A 21,582-nucleotide genomic window follows, 5' to 3' on the forward strand; every position below is an offset into this window, starting at 1 on the left:
CCCTTGGTGCTGACTATATAGTTTTTGATAAAAGGCGGAATTTGTTTTGCTGTGCCCTGAGGGTGGGTATATATGGCACCATCAGTACCTTTGATAGATTAGATTATACCCCTAGATTTTTTGTCAGAGATTTGATGAGCCAACACTTGCCCCCCCGTACTTGTATTGAAGGGCCCAATTTTTAAGATAAATGGCATCGCCCTTCTCCTTTAGGACCAGCCGAAGGACAGAACCACTTCATGTTCATGTCAGTGAAAGCCTGTTCATCAGGCCGCTAGGTAACTATTGCCTGAGCTTGCCTAAGCCCCAGCTGTATAAATTGACTGATGGAGCTGCCTGGCACTATCTTGGTCATCCCTATTTTTTTTTACTAAGTATAAACTGTAGGGTTATCCCCCCATGTATACCTTCATAGCATTCAAAACCAAAAATGGTGAGGCAAATGCCTGTTTGCTTTAAAAAGGAATGATTCTTATTACCAAGATGGGTCTCAGTAAGAGACAATAAATGTGGTTTATAGATTTTAACCTTCTGCCAAACTAATTAACATTTAAAGGACCAATTAAGACCGGAAACATTCCAACACATACAACTTAGCCATTACAAACTCGGTGCCTATACACTAAAAAAACAAAGGGCCAGACTCAATAAGCTAGGGTGGTACAGTTTCCTGTAGAGTTTTGAGAGTATGCACAGGTTCTTGCTCAGTAAAACAGATGTGTGTCCGTCCATCTTTGATAATCTCTAACCTAGCTGGTTCATGGAGAAACACTTGGGCCTCAACACCCTTCAGAGGATCAATCATTTAGCAGAGCTTCCAACGTCTTTCTATTGTAGATTTAGACAGGCCTGAGTGGACTAAAATGGACATTTAATCAACTGTCACTTGTGTAAATGGGTGGGCCTTTTAAAAAAATTGCTTGTATCAACAAAAAGTTACTGATGTAAATTAATATCGGATGCAGATGTGACCTTTTTTATACTGTCAGAAGGAGAAATACTACTAAGGTTGATAGGGAGATGGCATGCCCACTGCATCTGCAAATCCATTTCCCAGTCTCTGTGATTGCGAAATGTGTTTCCAAAACTTTGTACAAGAAACTGCTAGGTATCATCACCATCCTTTCCTTCTGGCATACCAAACATTGGAAGGTTATTTCTCCTTTGGCAGTTCTCCAAGGCTTCGATTTTAGAATGAACAAACATCAACTGCTGGTCAAGATTCCCAATGGATTTACAGCAGCCGTTCCCACTTCCTCAGCATCTGCAACTCACTTCTGTAGCTCGGCCATATCTGTAGTGAGAGCAGCAACTTTACTAGATATTTTGACTAATGATTGCTGAATTGAAGCAGTATCTGCTCTAACCTTTGCATAATGCTGCTGTGCTTCTGCTCGTTGTACCTGTTGCAACTATAATATCACCAGAAGAGAGGGCTCCTATGCTTGATTTGTATTAGGGACTTCTATGGGTATGGCTGGAGAGATTAGCATGTGGAAGCGGCACCAGGAGAATCAAAACTGGTCTCAGAAAATGAAGAGACCTCGGCCTGACTGATTTCAGAGCCAGGGAAGGAAATAGAGCATGGAACAGCCTGGCTCTGGCTATCAGCCTTTGTCACCAAATGATCAGTCGCAGGTGGGGAATACACCCGTCCCCCCATAGTGTCTCCCAGCACCACACCCTGGATTTCCCAAGCCTCCTCAAATTAACTCACTGTGCTGGCCAAGATCTCTAAACCAGAGTTGTCGACTGACTCCCACAGCATAGAACTGCCTACAGCTTAGGGAACATCCTTAGCCACACCACAAAGTAGCTCAGGTGTGATACATTGTTGCGAACATGCAGGTTCAACAGACTACAAAGGCTCAGCAACATTGTTGCCTTCTCGCAGTGATGCCTCAGAGAAAAGTTTAGCCTGCCCAGTTATGGCTGCTGCAAAAAGGACACTAGCCAATGAAACCTCACTGGAGGCTGGTTGTTCCTTGCTATATACCTAAAGCAAGCCCGTCGCCATGCCTGATCTGAGCAATTTCAAGATCGGGCGACAAACCAAGGATGAGCGCCCATTTGCTGAGGTCGAGGGGGAACCGGCAGAGTCCTCTGTACCGTCTGCGGGATCAACATCCCTAAGGCTTTGGATGGAGAACGAGCTACATGCCCACCTCAGGGACCAGCTAGATGCTGTAGTGCCATGCTTCCAAAGATCATCTCAAAGCAGCTACCTGGAAAACAGGAGTGTGTGGGCTGCTGAATTTGTCAAATTCACCATAGGGGCACCAGTAGCTCCCACCCGTAGAGCTGCCACATAGACAACTTCAACTGTGTCATACTGGAAAGAAACCAGCAACGGCTGCTTGCAATCAGCAGTGTGCACAGCAGAGAGGAAAGCAGTGTGGCGGCGGTCAGCGGTGGTAATGGAGCGAACAGGAGAGAGTGCTCACAGCTGCACGACCAGCCAGCCATCTTCCTTCTGCCGTTCACCAGAAGTGAATTGTCATTTGCAGAATGTCACATGCACGGTCACAACTCTTCCCTGTGTAAAAGAAACACCTTTTTAATTTGTTGGCTCACCCACCTCTAGTTTTTGGAATCATACATTCATACTCATGTTTCTAACATGGGCTACAGCTGCATTGCAAAAAGATACAAATATCACTGTGTCATCCGCATGCATCACATTGCTACTTGGGTAGCCAAATGTGGTAGATTCTTCATGGCCCTCATAGTGTGCATTAATTTCTCCATCTTGGCTGATGTATAGTGACCGGTTGCTCCATAAGAGGCCTGAATTTAGTCAGAGTCAGGTGGTGAACATGTTGGATCCCTCTAGGAAAGGTTGAGCATTCTGTGTACTGTCGCTCTACTGGTCTGCATATATATTGTGTTACATGTACTCTAAAGAAAAGAATAGCCAAAGCAATTGAGGCAAGAGTAAAGTTTGCATTTTTGAAAGAAAACACAAATTCAAAATGCACTAAAGTCTGCTCTATAGCTCACACTAATTACAAAATGAAACTGAAACCAAATCTGAATAGAAAACTGCTAAGACTGTGGAAAATAGGAAATGTTTTCATACTGAGTATTTAAATACAGAAGCTCTTCACAATCAGGTGGTGCACTTGTTGCATTCTTCTAACCAATATTGAGTCCTCTGTGGTGTTATGGTGTATTGTCACTCAAATGGTTTGCAAATACAATCATTATAACTTCACATATTCAAAATTAGAAAAATAACTTGGGATTGGGGGAAAAGGTTTACAATTTAAGGAAACTGTGATTTCAAAATGCAACTACCTCTGATCTAAAGTACCTGCAAATAAAAAAAGAATTGCATCTTTTTAAACAAAATTGCAATGGAAAATATGACATCTCTTTATGCTTAGTTGTGTGAACATAGCTTAAAACCAGGAACAGTTAACTGTAAAGAAAGGAAACCTGAAACTTTTTGAGGCAATGTGGCACACACAGGCCCATGTTTGTACTCTGTTTGCGCCGAATGTGCGTCCAAAGTTTGGACGCACATTCGGTGCAAACACTGCCCCATATTTAAACTTTGACGCCCGACCCCGCAGACGTCAAAATTCCACCATGTGCGTCACATTCTGGAAGCAGGAAACTGCCTTGCATTAATGATATGCAAGGTAGGCATTCCCTTCCAAAAAATGACTTTAAGGCCTGTGTGCCTTATTAATCCCACAGCGTCATTTTGACGCACAGGAGGGGGTGGGCCTTAAAAAACTGCGCACAGCCTGGTGGGCGCCGTTTTCTAACGCATGGGTCAGGGCAGATGTTAAGGGACCTGTGGGCTCGGAAGGAGTCCAGAGGGGCCCCCCATGCCACCAGGGACGCCCCCTGCCACCGTCACCCACCCCTGGAGGGGACCCATCCCAAGGAAGTAAAGGTAAGCTCAGGTACGTATTGTTTCACTTTTGTTTTAATAGTACATGCCACTATGCCCAATGACCATGCCCAGGGGACATAAGTCCTCTGGCCATGGCCATTGGGCAAGGTGGCATGACTCCTGTCTTTGCTAAGACAGGAGTCATGTCAATGGGGATTGTGCATCAAAACAAAATGGCGTAAGTCCGGTTTAAGGCCTGATTTTAGCCTCAGACCTGATTTGCACCATTTTTTGACGCACAATCCCCATTTTCCCGGCTAACGTCATTCCATAAATAAGGCGCCCGCATGGCGCGTTGCAATGGCGTTAGCCGGCGGTGAAATGTTTGACGCACAGCTGCGTTGGCGCAGTTGTGCGTTAAAAAGTATAAATATGCCCCCTAGAGTTTAAGTACAGGAGTCCTTTTTAGTCAGGTGGTGCACTTGTCAGATCCATCTAGGAAAGTTTGGGTCCTCAGTGGGGAGGCTGGTACACTGTTGCATTACTAATCTTTAAGTGTCCTCAACATTCATTCATGTACCCAAAAGGGTGGGGGGATCAATTGGACCAACAATAAGGCTTGGCAACAACATTGAAGGGAAGTGATTTCAAATACAAAGTAACCCGAAACAATTGGGGAAAAGGTCTTGCAATAGTGAGAGTTAGAACTGTTGGCGTTGTAAATGATAATGACAACCTTGCATTTGGGACCTTATAAATATTTAGCAATGCAGCACATTCAACATTTATGACAAATAAACTGTCTTTGTGCATTCCTTCATACACTTGGCATTAGACTGTAATGGTCTGAACAGCCCCTACAGAGCACTTCAGTAAAAATAGCATTTGGAAGAAACATGGTCATGTAACCATATATTCAGCCCCCAGAGGATATAATAAGAAAAACAGAATGATAAAGAAACATTGCATTGTAACCATATAATCAACCCCTTAAAGGCATAGTGTATTATACATTTTCAGGCCTAGCAGGCCTTTTAAATATCATAGTCAGTGGCACAAGGGTGCAGAGCCGCAGGTTGTTTCTAGATGTCCCTGTAGAGTCAACAGCAGAAGTTTCAGTACCACTGGTCGTGGCTAGATGTCCCTGTAGGGTCAACAGCAGAAGGTGCAGTATCACTTGCTGTGGCTAGATGTCCCTGTAGAGTCAACAGCAGAAGGTGCAGTACCACTGATTGTGTCCCTGTGGAGCCAAAAGCATTCAGAGTACAGTGTCACAGAACACTGTGTCAGACCTTCTTCTGACGTCAGGAGCTCAGAAACGGCTGGAGAAGTACCATGTCCTCAGTGAAATGGCTGAAATATTTATATATGCTGTACATTGAACCAGCATACATTAAACATTTAGCAGAAATAAACTGTGCTTGTGCATTAGCAGAAGGTACAATACCACTGGTCGTGGCTAAATGTCCCTGTGGAGCCTACTGAGTTAGTAGTGCCTTGAGGCAATTATCATCTTTCAGCCCTTGCAGGGCCCAGAACATTACACATTCCAGGTAGGACAAGGCTGTCAAATGTTATTACAAACAAGGCCCTTAGAACACAAACACTCTCAGCTATAAATACAAAGGTTTCACCTATAAAATAGCTTAAATATGAATTGAATGAGGTTATGATTTTTGAGCCCCCTCTATCCTAGTGTGCCCTGCAAGATGCCCTGCGCAGAAAGAGTACATTATTCTGAATGTTTTGGTGGTGGTCCCATTGCCCTAGGACTACCACAGGCTGAATTATGGCCAAAAATGTGTTGTAAAAAGAATGCTTGCAAAGCATTATGGGATGAGTTTCGGTGTAAATACATTACACCTTTATCAGATATAAACTCTGTTTGTGCATTAGCAGAAGATGCAATACCCCTGGTCATGGCTAGGTGTCCCTATGGAGCCTGCTGAGTTAGTAGTGCCTTGGGGTAATTATCACCCTTCAGCCCTTAGAGAACATAGTGCATAGTACATTTGCAGGCCAAGCAAGGCTGTCAGAATATTATTACAAACAAGGCCCTTATAACGCAAACTACTCTCAGCTATATAAACACAAAAGTTCCAACTATAAGAGAACTTGCATATGTATTAAATGGTGGAAGAGGTTGTGGTTTTTGGGCACCCTCTAAATCAGTGTGACCCACAGGGCATGGACAGAACGAGCACATTGTTCTGAATGTTTTGGTGGTGGTCCCTTTGCCCTAGGACCACTACAGGCTGAGTTATGGGCAAAAACGTGTTGTAAAAGGAATGCCTGCAAAGCATAGTGGGATGAGTTTCCCCGAGTGCAGTGATATTGTAGTATCGGCTCTCCCACTGTGAAGGGAGAGCCGCTGTTGAGGATTCATTCCTGGGTCAATTTCATGCTATATAAAGCCACAAAAAATTCACAAAACACATGCCCGACACAACTACTTGTAATTACTGATTATGTAAAGTAAGGACCGAGTAAAGGGCAAATGGGGAAAATGAACGGCGCGTGTGAACACGAGTGCTTACTGACAAACACGAGAGGTAGGAAACAAAGGAAAATAGTCCGACCAAGTAACAGAAAAACATTTCAGGCGTAATTAAACTGTACTTGACGGTGCTTCTCAGCCAAGTACAGGAAGTGACATATTGGCGGCCAAACCGTTTAGGAGGCAGGAAAACAAGAGCAACACTGCCTTCAACCTATGGTAGGAGGCAGGCAGGCGGGAACAAAGTCCTATACTGCATCCAACCAGTCTTGCAGACAGTGCATGCACGCTGTCTGGGCTTGACCTTAAAAGGAATAAGAAAAACTAAAACAAAATCGAAGTGGGGCACTGATAGCTCAGGAGAATGAAAATCAGCAAATCATTTGGAAGAGATCCACTAACAAGGCAGGTTAAAAACAGACGTCAACTGACAAAAAAAAAACCATCAAACCTTCTGAATTTGAGCTTTAAAAAGTATGACAAACTCAGCCTTCGCTCAACTAAAAGCTAAAAAAACTAATCTGTTTTGCAAAATGAAAAAAATGAAACACCCAACTCCAACCGTACACCATGATTGCTCCTATGAAAGGGGTCCAATTTCCAGGACTGCAGCACAAACTTTGTGTGGGGCCCCTAAGGTTACACTCACCAAGAAGCAATGCCATTGCAGTGCCATTACAAAAATCTGGACTCAGAGTTCTGTGCATAAACATAATTCAACCAAAAGTGTACATAAGCCAAAACTGACCTGAGTCATTGTCAGTCCAGTCGCAAGCACATCGTGTAGTTACCAGAGTGTAGTGCAGCTCCAAAACGAGGTGAATCTTCTTTCTTATACTCTACGAAAGAACCCAAAGAAGTTAGAACAAACTACTCCTTTCCACTCCAGCTATCCCAAAATAGTGCCCCCTATCCCTAATAGATAGCACCCTACACTGACTGTGGCCCCCACTCCTCTAAACACTGCATCTTCTCACTAAACCACAACACCTATGCTGTACCCTTCTCCAAAATACTGCCTCCTACCCTGCCACCCTATCGCAAAACACAGGCTCCAGATCCCAAACCCTGCCACCATACTTCTAAGACACTACCCCTCCACAAAACTCTGACCCCTTCCCAAAGAAATGCTTTTCCACAATAACACTGCCTGATTCTCTACCCTACAACCCCAATACCCTACTCCAAAAACTCTGCCCCAGCTCTTTGCCTTGGCACCCCTTCCTTCAAAACAATGTTCCTACCGCAAAAAACAGCTCCGCCCTAAATCACTGACTTTCTCTAAAACACTGCCCCAATACAACCATCTATCCCCAAGATACTGTCACCCTCACAACACTGCCTCTACCACCTCTCCCACAACCCTACCCTAAAACACTACCCCTACTCCCAAAACCATGCCTATGTTGCTACCCTACACCAAACCACTACCCAATTCCTTTAAAACACTCCTTGGGACATAGGGGACGTCCTAAGACATGTGTTAGGATGGTAAGATACCCCCAAAACACTGGCCTCTATCCCATTGCACTGTTGCCCTGCTCCCATAAGACTATGTCCATTCCCAAATCACTGCCCCCTCAAAACACTATGCCTCCAGAAAAACACTGCCCCTCTCCGAAACACCGCCCCTTCTGTAAAACACAGCTCCTATTTCGTACCCTGCTACTGTGCAGTGTACGGCAAACACTGCCCCCTACCTCATTGCCCTTATTGAAAAACACTGTGCCCTACATTGCCACCTATCACCAGAAAGCTGCCCTGTCCCCAAAGCACTGTCTGTCTCCCAATATACTCCCTGCTGGCCAGTCTGCCTACACCAAAATCTCTGGCAACTACTCTTTAGCCTTGGCTCCCTACTCCTAAAATACTACACCCATCCTGAAACACCGCCCCTACCTCAAAACACTGCACTCCATGAAAATACTGCTTGGCTAAGGGCACCTGGTCACCTAGCCTGCCTCTTGCTTGTGTCTTACAGTTCCTGCTTGTTCAAGACTGATCCAGTGACATCGCAACTGCCTGTGTTTTCTCGCGAGGGATTTCCCCACTGGGATTTCCCACTGCACACCTTCTCGACAGTAAGAGCAGCCTTGAATTGACCCAGTTCGTCCACGACCATACACACTGCAGGACACATGCTGGACCCCATTTTCATCTCCAGCAACTGCATCAAATACAGCCAGGTCAGAAAACTCACATGAACCAATCACTCAATTGTCCACTTCAGCATCTCTAGCCAATTCACCCCCAGCCCCAGGTTGACTAGCGCCCCCCACCAGAGGTGGAACAAATGCCAGAGACCAGCTGGGTGGACGCTCTCACACATCCAACGCCACTATTGCCACCAACCTCAAACACGGAGTGAAAAACCTGAGCGCCTGAATCACCAATTGCACCAACAGCATTGTCCCCATCAAGAGCAACATCCAGAGAACATCTTCCAAAAAGGCCAGCTGGTACACCCAGGGACTCAGAACAATGAAATGAGACAGCAAACCGCTGGATAGGAGATGGCGCCCCAGCAAGAATACCATCAACAGAGCAGCCTTCAGACCTCTCTCAACCTCTTCCACCACCTACTGAGGGCAACAAAGAAGACAACCCTTGTCGCACTCATTGAAACCAGCGCCAACAATACCAAGGAACTTTTTAACATCGTTAAGGAATTCCCCAATCCAGTTGCCAGCAAAAACAGCACCACACCCTCACAAGAGCTGTGCGACAACCTCACCCACTTCTTCCATGACAGGATCGCAACCATATACAGAGACTTCAAACCCCAAACCACACCTACGGACTTCCTCATCAGATATGTCACTACTGTAACTGACATGACCAACACGCTGACCACCTGAACCATCCACTCCACCATGGACAGCACTGCCACCATAAAATCCATCCACTCGGGAGCACCCTCAGACCCATGCCCACACCACATCTTAAACCTTGGAAACCAAAGGATCAGCAAGGAACTCACCACCCTGCTCAACACCTCTATCACCACCGCAACATTTCCTGATGCCTGGAAACATGCTGAAGTCAGACCACTACTTAAAAAACCCTCAGCCGACCCTACCGATCCCATAAACTACCGGCCAATCTCCTTGCTCCCATTCCTAGCAAAGGTACTGGAAAAGATCATCAACAAACAACTCATTAGATACCTGGAGCAGAACCAGCTACTTGACGTCTCCCTATCCAGCTTTTTCAGCAATCACAGCACTGAAATTGCCCTGATCATAGCCACCAAAGACATCTGAAGCCTCCTCGACCGAGGAGAAACAGTAGCTTTGATCCTCCTCTGCCTCTCTGCAACCTTCAACACCGTATCCCACCACATGCTGATCGAAAGATTTCACCATATCGGCATCCAAGGGGAATTGCTCAAAGGATCACCTCCTTCCTCACCGGAGGAACCCAAAGGATCCATCTCCCACCTTTCACCTCCGAACCCAAGAAGATCAACTGCAGTGTCCCCCAGAGCTCATCCCTCAGGCCCACGATCTTCAAGACATATTTGACCCCGCTGGCCAACATTGTCAGATACCATGATCTCAGCATCATTTCCTATGCAGATGACACCCAACTCATCCTCTGACTCACCAACGACCCCTCCACCACCAGAACTAACTTCCACAGATGCATTGACAAGCATTGCTGACTGGATGAAGAACAACTGCCTCCAGCTGAACACAGACAAAATTGAAGTACTGATCTCTGGCAACAGCAGAAACACATGGAACGACTACTGGTTCCCACTAGATCTAGGACCCACACCCACTCCCTCCAACCACACCAGAAACCTCGGAATCCTCAGTGACAACAATCTCACCATGAAATCATAGATCAATGTTGTCTCCTCCACCTGCTTCCTCACTTTGCACATACTACGTAAGATCTCCAAGTGGCTCAAGCTACAAATGAAACGCACTGTGACACAGGCCCTCATCACCAGCCGACAGGACTATGGCAACACCCTCTATGTAGAAATCGCCACACACCTCGTACAGAGACTTCACATCATACAGAATGCCGCAGCCAAACTCATCCTTGGCCTTCCCCGACAAACTCACATCACACCCCACCTCAGGCAATTCCACTGGCTCCCAGTACAGAAGAGATGCCACATGAAGAGGCTGACCCAGTCACAGAAAGCTCTACACAAACAAGGACCTGTATACATTAACCACCGCCTGAACTTCCACCAACAACCAAGAAGACTATGCTCTGCCCCCCTTTCACTTGCCAATACTCCACGCATATACTGAATTAGAAGTGGGGGGAAACTGCTTCTCCCACATCGCAGCAAAAAGCTGGAACAGTCTCCCCACGTACCTCCAGACCATCACCTCACTTCGGAAATTACGAATGACCCTCAAAATCTGGCTGTTAGAATATGCCTCCGGTACCTGCAAGCGCCTGGATACCCTATCTGGTGATTAGTCGTGCTTTATAAATCCTGATTGATTGATTGATTGATTGATTCCCTGAGAAGCCACCAACTACTCTGCCACCTATTCCCAAAAGATTGCCACAGAACAATGCCCCTACCCCAAAATGCAATTCTCTTCTCCCAAAATACTAACCCTACCTTGATACCTGAGCCCCAAACCCCTTTACCCCCTTCCCTTACCCCTTACCCTTACTGAAAACAATGCCCTTACATTGCCACCTAATATCAAAATACTACACAATCCCAAAACTACTGCACACGTTTCTATGCCCAAAACACTGCCCCTACTTTGCCATCTTGCTCTAAAAACACATGACCCACCCCAAAACACTACCCTTTATCCAAACCACTCCTGCCTAAACTGCCACCCTACCCAAAATACCCTATTCCATAATTACTTTTGTTTTTGTTTGCAATTTTGAACGGTGGGGTCTGTAGGGGCTGTGGGACTATTAGTAGGGTAGAAGTGCCTGGAGATAATGCCTGTCCCATGGCTGGTGAGCCAAAACTAATTTTGGGTGGTGGTTTGGAGGGTGCAGAGGTGCTTCAGGTGAAGGAAAGCTGACTGGTGGCCTGCCACATGCCCTATGGTTGGCAGGCCCAAGTTACTTTTGTGTGATGGGACTAGTGCTACTAAGTGTGAGGAAGGGATGAATGTTTTTCTTGGAGGAGGGGTTAAATGGACAGGGCGCCTGCAGTTTGCCTCATGGGTAGCAGGTTTGAGTTTTATATATTTGTTCCCGGAGTGGGATTAAGGGATGACTGGAGGAGCACCACATGCCCCATGTGCGGCAGGCCTGATATTATTTTTTTGGCTGCCCTAGGCACGCCACATAATTCATGGCAGTGGTGCCGAATTTTGTGCTTGGGGGCCTGCTGCAGGCTCCATGGCTGGTGGGTCTGATTGTCCATTTTGTAGTGTTCAGGAGCCTGGTGCATGCCCCAGTGGTGGTGTGTGTGTTTTTCAAATTCTTTTAACGCCTGTTGCCAGCCACAATCCCCATGGGTGGAAGGCCTGATTTCCATTTTTTTTGGTGCCTCGGAACACACTGCATGTCCCATGGGCAGTGGGAAAATTTGCATTTTTTTTTGCCTGGGCTTGGGGACTGGTAACTGGAGGAAGCAGGTTCCCATGGCCTGCCTACCAGTAGACCCGAGGGTAAGACATATTTAGGGTTTTTTACGCAAAATGGCATTAGCGCTGTTTTGCAGCAAAATCCTTTGCGCTGGCTAGCGCCATTCCATAGCGACAGCCGTGCTCCATATATATGGAATGGCGCACGCCAGCGCTAAGAAAAGGCTAGCATCTAAAACAAAAATGCAAGCCGTGGGGAATGGTGGTAGGGTAAAAGGCGCTGTTAGGTCAGAAATGACGCTAGGCTGGTTAGCTGCTATAAATATACCGCTAACCAGCCTAGCGTCATTTCTGACACACTAGCACCCAAAAATGACTTCTGTCTTAGTAAAGACAGGAGTCATGCCCACCACCCCAATGGCCAGCACAGGGGACCAGTGTAACCCTGGGCAAGGCCATAAGACCCAGTGCCAGGCAGGGGCCCCATGTAAGGGGCACACAATGGCACATTAAAAATGAGTTAAAATAAAAATAAAACATTTAAATAAATGTATTAAATAATAAAATACCGACCTATACTTACCCAGAATGGGGTCCCCATCAGGTGGTGTCCCTCTGGTGTGGGTGTGGGTTTTCCTGGGTTGTGGGGTGGTCATCCGTGGGCTCATTCCATGGTGTTTGGCCATGGAAATGGGTCCACAGGTACCTTAACGCCTGGTCTGACCAGACATTAAATAATGGTGTTAAGCAGGCTTAGTGGCATTATTTGGGTCCGTGCGTGTAGGGGGTTAGCATCATATTGTGGACGGGAACGCCTACCTTGAATCTAATTAGCGCAAGGTAGTTTGTTGCATTCACAACATGAAGCTAACTCCCATATTTTGACGCTAGATGGGCCTAGCGTCAAAATATAAATTTGAAGTTAAGTTTGCACCATTTTAGTGTAACAGAAAATGGTGCTAATGTGACGCAAAGCAACCATAAATATGGGCCTGAGTGTCTTGTTCTTCAAATGATCTTTTGTTACCTCTAGGACTGGGTAGGTTGAATGTGGCAGATAGTCAGGGCTGGTCTAGGCAGGGTGTCAAGCAGCCTTTCAGGAGGATGTGACAGAGCAGGCATAGGAGGAAAAGATAAACAAACACCTCATCTTTCTACCGACTCTCTAATTTGTCCAAGTGGTCTAAACTATGGGGCATATTTATAATCCCCTAGCGCTACTGGAGCGTCACTTAACGTGACGCTCCAGTGGTGCTAACCATTGCTCTATATTTACAAAAATGTTTAATGCCACTTTTTGTGGTGTTACGCCTCCTAATAGATATGGCCATCTCTGACGCAGTATTCTGCATCAGAGGGGCGTGCAATGGGTGTTGCTGTGGGCCTGCCACAGCAACACCCATTGCATTTCGATGCTGCCTCAGATTTACAAGATTTCAAAAACCTGAGGCAGCGCCAAAATCTAACGGCACCCCAAGGGGTGGCGTTAGCAAGGCGCAATGAGGAGGAATACTTTTATTCGTCCTCGTTTTTTTTGCCAGAAATTATTGTTTATGTGCGGGAAGGTGTCCCTTCCCGCACATAAACAATCATTTGAAAATGACACTTCAGCACTTCTGTGTGTGCTGCATGCAGGACACACAGAAGTCCCACAGCGCCATTAGTGATTGTTTATATGCAGGAAGGAACACCTTCCCGTACATAAACAATCACACCCCTCAACGCAGACATCCTTGAACGATGGTGCAAGGATGCCTGCGTTGGCACTGGCAGCTAAATTTAGCACCAGCGCATGGGACAACACAGGGATGCGCCATATTCACTTAAATATGGCACATCCCTGCGCTGTGAAAATGACGGAGTGCGGAGCTGCCAATTTTGGCGCAGCGTTGCGCTCCATTATTTTCCCATAAATATGGGCCTTGTCTATAAAAGTAGGAGTTAAATTCTTTGAATATCATTGGCACTTTTGTAAGAAGAAATAATTTTTCACAAAATTGTCAATTTAACAATTTGTTTGCAGTTGCTAATTTGGGAAAACCTGGATGGATGGCAAAACATGCTTTTAAATTCACAAATAATTTTTTAATTAGAATCTGGTAAATTTCGTCAGGTGATCTGAAAAAAAGAATTGGATTGTGTGTCAGAATGTCCTTGACAAAGATAGCGCCTGACATAAATATTTCGTACTAAATATACTTTACATAAATACCTCCCCTCACGGGTCCACATTTTATAATATTAACTCCAATGGGGTGATTAGATGATATTTAGTCCATGATATTCTCTTATCATAAACTTGTGTACAGCCTTCAACAATGGGTCTAAGTTACAAAGCTTTTTGCTGTGACCATAACTCTGTAACTCCAGAAAAAAAGTCAGGAATAAGAAACAATTACTGACAGGAATCGTTTTCTGAATCCACCATTAGAGCACATTTTCTTGAACTATTAACTTAAAGTAATACAGCAACAGTAATAGCATATTAAGGGCCACATGTAGCAAACTCCGAGATTGCGACTCGGAAATTGCGAGTCTGTCCGACTCGCAATTTTCGAGTCGCAATCTCGGATGCAGAACGGTGTCTCAGACACCGTCTGCAACTCGCCATGGGGTCGCAAAGACCCACCTCGCATTTTGCGACCCCATAGCGAGTCCCTGCACTCACAGGGATGGTGGCCTGCTGAAGTCAGCAGACCTCCATGTCTGTGACTGCTTTTTAAATAAAGCAGTTTATTTTTTTCATTTTGCAGCCCGTTTTCCTTAAAGGAAAACGAGTTGCAAAATGAAAAAAATAACGAAACCATTTGGTTTCGTTTTTTCAGTGTAGGCAGTGGTCCATTGGACCACTGCCTGCTCTGAAAAAACATTCTGGGCAACATTCACAAAGGGGAAGGGGTCCCATAGGGACCCCTTCCCTTTTGCGAATGAGTTACCACCAGTGTGACACTGATGGTAACTGCGAGTTGCTTTGCGACCGCATTCGCGGTCACAAAGCAATTCTGAATTGCGATGCGAGTCCCAAATAGGAAGGGAACACCCCTTCCTATTTGCGAGTCGCATTCACAAATTGCGAGTCGGTACCGACTCGCAATTTGTGAATGAGCATCGCGTTAGGCTGTTTGCACGGCTACCTACATCTGGCCCTATATCACGGAAAAATCATGAAGCTTGTCAGCGGCAAAGGGATCTTGGTAACTGCTCGCACATTAATGGGGTAAAACATGCAGTAATGTTGTCGCTGCCAGCCAGTTGTGGGCCAAGGGTAAGAAGGCGCCTCCTGGAAGCATTAATGTTATCTCTGTATCAGGAATCACCTCTTTATTAATGTGACAATCTAAAGAGGGCCAAGTTTTAATGCCCTCAAAATATGCAAGAAAACTTCAATTTTCCAGTCCTAGAAACTCCAGTTCTGCCAGTTTTTTTGTGTGAGGTAAGATGTCACAATCCATGAGCAGAGCAAGGACGCCTGGGCCCCAGTGTAATTATGAGCAAGGGAAAAGGCCCCGACTGCTCCATGGGGGGTACTGCAATATTCAGGGTTTAGTGGGCCGCTCTGGGTTCCAGTGCCACTGCACCTGCTGCACAACTGACAGCTACACCCCTGCGAAAGATATTAAGGGACCTTTACTCTTCTGAGCCAGTAGTTTGGACCTGGTGCATCAATGCACTATCTAATAAAATCACTGAAGGGGGGCAGATCCCAACGACATGGAAGGGTGCTGAAATTATACCTATTCACAAAAAGGGTAACGCAAACCTCCCGACAAATTATAGACCAATTAGTTTGATTGACAATCTTCAAAAAATATTTGCCAAGCAACTTCTAGGCAGACTAACCCATTGGGCCACAGACCAGCAGATTCTTTCTCCCCTCCAAGCTGGATTTCGACCGAGGATCAGCACAGTAGACTAGGTTTTCAGACTGGCCTGCTGTACTGGAAATACACAGCCCTTGCAAACCAACCGTTATATATTGCCTTTGTTGATCTGAGATCAGCTTTTGACTTAGTTCCGAGGGAAAAGCTGTGGGAGGTGTTTCACAAAATAGGGACTCCAGCCAATCTAATTCAACTTCTGAAGCGGCTGCATGAGGATACTTATGTGCAAGTGAGATGGGGCAACCTAGGCGAACTAACGGACAAAATCCCGATAAATAGGGGGGTTCGCCAGGGTTGTGTGTTGGCACCTTTTTTATTCTCTATTTTTATTAATGAGGTGGTACAGGTTTTAATGACATGCCAGAACGATGCCCCAACCCTATGCGCTCAAAAAATCCCCATTCTCCTTTTTGCTGATGACTCCCTTCTTATTTCTAAATCTCCTATGGGCCTCCAAACTCTTATCAATAGATTCAACTCTTTTTGTCGAGATTACGGCTTAGAGTTGAACCTCAAGAAAACTAAGTTAATGGCACTTCGTTCAAGAGCACGGAAGAAATGCACCATTCACTTAGAAGGGAATCTACTGGACAAGGTTTGTTCCATAGACTATTTGGGTATAAGACTCACTGATAAATTGAATTGGATAGAACAGGTCAATAAAAGCGTGGGCCGTTTGCAGCACGGTGCAGCATCTATCCTACGTTTTTATGGGGGTACGACAGCAAAAACTGTCTCCCCGGCAATTAAGATTTATATTGCCAGAGCACAGGGTGCCGCTACCTATGGTGCGGAGGTTTGGGGCTTTTCGGACTGCAATAAGCTAACTACTGGCGAAAATAGCTTTGCAAGGTCCTTATGTGCTTGCCCCCCAAGCACTCCATTGATACCGCTGTTTTTAGATCTGGGTTTGAGACGTATAGCTGACTTAATCATTTTAAAACCACTTCTATATTGGATAAGGCTATGTATGGACTGTACCAGAATTGGATGTTTATAAAACCTCACTCCAAGATTTGTTAAAATGTCCCAACTCAATCACTATTCCCTGGGTCATACACGTATCTAGATGGTTCAATAAACTAGGACTCGGAGATTTTTGGGAAAAACCCCATAAACTGGATAAAGCCCATTCCAATGTATTGAAGCGTGTATATTGGTCCTATGTATGTAATGACTACATTACCCATAGAGCCAATGGCAGCTTAACCAATCTCTTCACAGACTTCAAATGGTATCCACAATTTGAACCTTACCTAGACACTATTCATGATATTTTAGGTAAAAGCTTATATGCCAGATTCCGTTTCGGGTCGCTGCAGCTGAAGTCATTGATGTGCAGATGGGGCACAAAAACAGCTACAGATATATGCCCTGCCTGTGGCGTAACACCTGAAACAGTCGAACATTTTATGTTCTTTTGCCCCGCTTACTCTCTTCCCAGGTCTAAGTGGATCTGTAATATCTGCCGTGAAATAGGGATAAGAGACTGCGCTTCCGCCTTGACGATTTTAAAAAGCCACCACTCTAAGATTTTAATATACGCTGTCAGCAAGTATTTACTGGCAGCATGGCGCATACGCAATTCCGTTACCAGGACTATTTCTTAACTATAAGCGGCCTATATTTTTATTTTTATTCCTTAAGAATTGTAGGGGGGGTTTGTAGCTGTATTGTGTACAGTTGAAGGTTTTTAAATTGAAAGGTATTTTTATGTATTTATGTCTATATGCTATTTTGGATTTTATCTTATTTATTATTATCCTCTTTGTATATTTGCTTTGATGATTGACTGATCGAATAAAGCACGTGTTAAATCAAGTGAATGAAAATGTTTCACATGTGCGTATGTAGAGACTGGGTCTTGATCCTGGGAACAGGGAGCAACAGAGGTTTGCAGTGTGATGAAAGTGAATTTTGAAACTGGAACAGGAACACTTCGAGGTTACTGTGAGTGGGCAAATGTCATCTTTTGCAAGAGTCAGAAAAGAGAACTGGAAGAATGGTCTTGTGCTGCCACTCCCTGCCGTAACATCTGTGTTCCACGCCTAACTCCATTTAACCGCAGCTGCAAACAGCTCTCAATCAGGAGGAGACCTGTTTGGAATGTATATTTTGTAAGTGCTGAATTTTGCAGCTTGAGAGACGAAATAATATTGTCTCTTTAATGTACTGAGTTCCTTTTTCACAAAGTACATAGCTATCTTTTCGAACCAACTCTCAAATTGTGTCCTCTTCAAGATGTGTATACTCAATGGGTCCTTAATAAAAGGAGCCACCCAAAAAAACATGCATCCATCTTATCAGTGGTCACGTTGCCAAATCATTGACAGTAGCTGATGTTACTTCCAATCCCTTTAAATCCGCCAACCCAAACTGTATTACAGGAAGCACATGATCTTTGATCCATGTTGGAAATTACCCTGTCTGCATGGTTTCTCCTGTCTTTTTGGCTTCTGACTTTCTGTTTTGATTCTGCACGGAATTTTGTTTTTACTGGCTTTAGGTCTCGGGACACTTTACCACTGCTGACCGGTGCTAAAGTGCAAGTGCTCTCTGTCTAAAATGGTATTGGTAATTGGTTTACCCATGATTGGCATATGTGATTTACCAGTAAGTACCTAGTGAGGTGCACTTTGTGTGCTCAGGACCTGCAAATTAAATGCAGCCAGTGGGCCTTCAGCACTGATTGTGCCAGCTACATGAGTAGCCCTGTAAACATGTCTCAGACCTGCCACTGCACTGTTTGTAACTTCCAGTTCGACATGGCAAGTGCACCCACTTTCCATGCCCAAACCTTCCCTTTTTCTACATGTAAGTCATACCCAAGGTGCAGTATATTTAAAAGGTAGGCCATTTACTGGTGAGTTTTACATGTCATGATAGTGAAATACTGCTAAATTGGTTTTTTCACTATTGCAAGGACTATCTCCACACAGGGTAGCATGAGGATTGATTTGAAATATCTTTTAAGTTTAATTTTCCACTGGGAGCAGATTGAGGAAAGGAGTTTGGGGTCTCTGAACTCACAATTTAAAAATACATCTTCTGGTGAAGGTTGTTTTTAAATTGTAAGTTTGAAAATGCCACTTTTAGAAAGTGGGCATTTTCTTGCTTAACCATTCTGTGCCTCTGCCTGGCTGTGGAATACACGTCTGGGTCAGGATGACAGTTGGACTGTTTGTGAATTCACTCTAGACAGTCACACAAAGGGAGCTGAGATGTGCCATGCATGTCCTGATTGGTCTTCCTGGACTAGAGTGGTGGGAGGAGCTCACTCTTGCATCTGAATAGGGCTGTGCCTGTCCTTACACAAAGCAGTCTCCAACCCCCTGGAGTGTGTCTGGGGCAGGGCAGGAAAGGCAGGGACTTGTGCACCACAAAGAGTTTCCTTTGAAGTTTGCCTATTTCAAAAGCAGAAATGAGTATAAGTATTGGGTCTCTGAGACCACAACTTCAGAACACTTCTGACTGAGGACGTTCTGCCAGGAAGAAGTGCTAGATTCCATAGGAAGGACTGCTACTTTGCCTGTTGCTTTGCTATGCAGGCCTGCTGCTTGTTGCTTCTGTCCTGGGAGTTGAAGGACTGGACTTGTGCTTTCTACATCCTGCTTTCCAAGGTTCTCCAAGAGCTTGAACTGAGCTTGTCACCTTTTAGAAGACTCAAAGACATAAAATACTTCATCTGCCAGCATCTGGGCTCTCTTGCTGAGTGTTGCCAAACCAGTTCCTGGGCCCTTGGGAGTGAGTTCTGGTGTAACCACGAACAAACCAGGTGCATCGACTCCAGAGTGACTTCGAAACTGGCATTGCTGTCTGACTCAGCACCGCTGCCTGAACTGGATCTGTGGTTCCCGCTGAGTGCAATGACCGTGACTGATGCCGCGTGCCGGACGCAGCTGCAGCACGTCTGAAGTCCCGCCACAGTGTGAGTCCCGAATGCCATGTCCCTGATATCCGAGACACCTGACTCCGCCGCACCACCTGTTGCCCCATGGTGTGATAGCTACACCGCAAAGTCAACGCCTCACGTCTTGACCTACTGGATTCATCGACCCCGCTGGATTGTAAGGAACCAACATCTCGCCACCGACGCCGCATCACTTCCCCTGCAGCCATAAGGAACTGACGCCCCCACTCCCTCTGCCTCACAGTAAGGAACTGACGCCTCACTTCCCCAGTAGCAGTAAGGAACTGATGCAACACCGGCTCCAAGGACGCCTCACCTCCCCGACAATTGTTTCATAATTTTCCAAAGATACTGTGCCTGGGGTCCATGCAACTCTGTGACTGGTCTGCACCCCCCTGCGAGTGGTGTTGGACTGTTGGGAATTACTCCATCAACGACGTTGTTATAGCCCCAGTTGGAGCTATTGTGTTTCTAAGCATTTTACTGAACTTTAATCTTTAAAAAATCATATCTTTGCTTGTGTATGTTTGATTTTTGTCATTTTGGTCTTGTTTTACTCAGATAAATATTGGCTATTTTTATAAAACTGAGGAGGATTACTTTTGTGGTGTTTTCACTGTGTTGCTGTGCGTGTGTACAAATACTTTACCCATTTTCTCTGAGATAAGTCTGACTGCTCATGCCAAGCTACTAAGGGGGTAGGCAGGGGTTATCATAGCTGTGTAACTCCCTTACTCTGACTAAAGTGAGGGTTCCTTCTTGGACAGGGTGCATACCACTGCCAACTAGAGACCCCATTTCTAACAACCTGGATCACATCACAGGAAAAGCCTCACTGGAAGGGGATACAAATAAAGCTACAATAATTGTAAAGCCAAAAAAGCAGTGCTTAATATGTGCTTGTTGTTTCCGGTGCTGAGCACCAGCACTTATTTTTGAGGGCCGGCGCTTTCTTCTGCCTCAAGCATTTGCTGCGAGCAAAAGACACATATGGGAAAGACGGAGGAAGGTAAAAACGAAAAAGTGTCATAAAGGGAGCAAGTAGAAAGCTGCAGGAGTGAGCTCAAGGGGCGGGGTGGCTTTATATGGACTGCAGCGGCCCGCGATGGCTTCAAAATTCCGCCGCCTCAGAATTCCGTGTTCCCACATTTAATAGCAGGAGCCGCGGGTTTAAGAGGAGGATTTTGAGCACGGCACGTTTTTATTTACAAATTAAGCACTGCAAAAAAGTACTTCAAAATCAAACTCAAACACAAAGATAGACAACTAGAACTCACTAGGAAATTATAGGGACCAATGCTATTTGGTGCTATGAAACTGAACCGGTCCGTCAATTTGATATTTTACTGATTCTTGCTAGAAGGGGATGGTCAAAAGCATGATTGACTAAAGGTGGTAAAGGCTCACATAATTGGTCATCTGAAACCTGAGTCTCAGAGACATGGGACCTTATTCTGAGTGATGCATGTACTCCTAAAGGGCCCGAAAGCAGCTTAAACCTCTGGGTGAATCTTTGTAAAAACGTGGGGATCACAACAGAAACACTGATTCATTCATGCTATTCCTTCAAGTAATGGAAATATTTCCCATACATGCCAATAGACCAGATTCAGGTGGGGGACCTGCAATTTTGGAAGCCAAAAATAACAATATATTAGCAGTCTACTGTCTGAAATTACCTCTGCTTTAATAAAATTCAATGGGGAAAATGCATTTTCAAGACATTTTTTTTTAAATGTCCTAGTCTGGAATGTTGGCATGTATGATCTCCACCACCTTCCACCTCTGAAGTTACAAATGTCTCCATTATCACTAAATCTGGCTGTTAGGAGTGATATTGGCCCTAAATCTATCTGGCTTGTACTAACTCCCATAGATTTTACAGAGGAACTCCATAGCTCTTGGTGACTTTTTAAATA

This window comes from Pleurodeles waltl, chromosome 3_1 (assembly GCF_031143425.1).
Source record: "Pleurodeles waltl isolate 20211129_DDA chromosome 3_1, aPleWal1.hap1.20221129, whole genome shotgun sequence".
NCBI classification, from domain to species: domain Eukaryota; kingdom Metazoa; phylum Chordata; class Amphibia; order Caudata; family Salamandridae; genus Pleurodeles; species Pleurodeles waltl.